Raw genomic sequence first — 1,219 nt, 5'->3', positions numbered from 1 at the left:
CTGGAGTTAAGGATGGTTCATAGCTGCCATGTGGGTGCTGGGAATCGAACCCAGGTCCTCTGCAAGAGCAGTCAGTGCTCTTAACTGCTGAGCCAACTCTCCAGCCCCTGCAATAAGATTTATATAGTTTCTCAACATTCCATCTCCGTATAGACTTCTCCAAGCAGAGTTCAAAGTCATCTACTCCTGAGTGAACTTCACAGGAACATCCTTAAAAGTCACTGTTTTCTGTAACTACAAGACACAAAATCTCACAAGTATTCTTTCTTCTTCAGTATTTCTCACACAGAAACAGATAAAGCCATATGTATGTATATTTGTAGGCAAATAGGTTAACAAGCGCCATCTTCTGAGTCTGAGACTGACATGCACCTGGGAGAATAGAATAGAGTAGAGTGATCAGGATGTCTTCTATGTTTTATCAGGCATTCTTTATGCAGCCAAAGAGGGAAGTTCATGAAAAAGAAGTGGAAACAGGGCTCACTTTGGGCAAGATGAGAAAAAGAAAGTGCTTTCCCTACTACTCAGCAAGGTCTCACGAGCTTATAATCTTTAGGAAGGGTTTAATAGTAACAGGAAATATAGATATCCTTAATCTCCTTTTAAAAGTGTTATCTTGGGCTGGGGAGATGGCTCAGCGGTTACAAACACTGACTGTCCTTGCAGAAGACATGGGTTCGAATTACAGTACCCACATGGCAGCTAACAACTGACTGTAACTCTAGTTCCATGGGATCCGACAGCCTCTTCTGTCCTCCACCGGCATTACATGACATGGGTGCACTTACCTACATGCAGGCATAACACTCATACACATAAAATATTAAAAAAAAAAGAACTTGCCGGGCGTGGTGGTGCACGCCTTTAATCCCAGCACTTGGGAGGCAGAGGCAGGTGGATCTCTGTGAGTTCGAGGCCAGCCTGGTCTTCATAGCGAATCCAGGCCAGCTGGGGCTACAGGGAGACCCTGTCTCAAAAAGACCCCCCCTCCCCCGCCCAAAAGAACTTGATTAAAAAGAAAAAAAGGAAGTGTCATCTTGTTTAGTGGCTTACCATGAGACTTTTTCTCAGTCCTGGGTGAAAAGAGCAGGCATTAATTTATTTTTAAATTTAAAGTTAAAGAGAGCCAGTTAAAGATACAAGATGGTTTAATTAAATCTCATTCATATGTTGCTACTTTTATTTTTTTAAACTATTTATATTTTTTCGGTCTTTTTGA

The sequence above is a fragment of the Nannospalax galili genome, unplaced genomic scaffold (genome assembly GCF_000622305.1).
Source record: "Nannospalax galili isolate Female #2095 unplaced genomic scaffold, S.galili_v1.0 scaffold100, whole genome shotgun sequence".
Taxonomy (NCBI): Eukaryota; Metazoa; Chordata; class Mammalia; order Rodentia; family Spalacidae; genus Nannospalax; species Nannospalax galili.
This window is presented reverse-complemented; position numbering follows the sequence as displayed.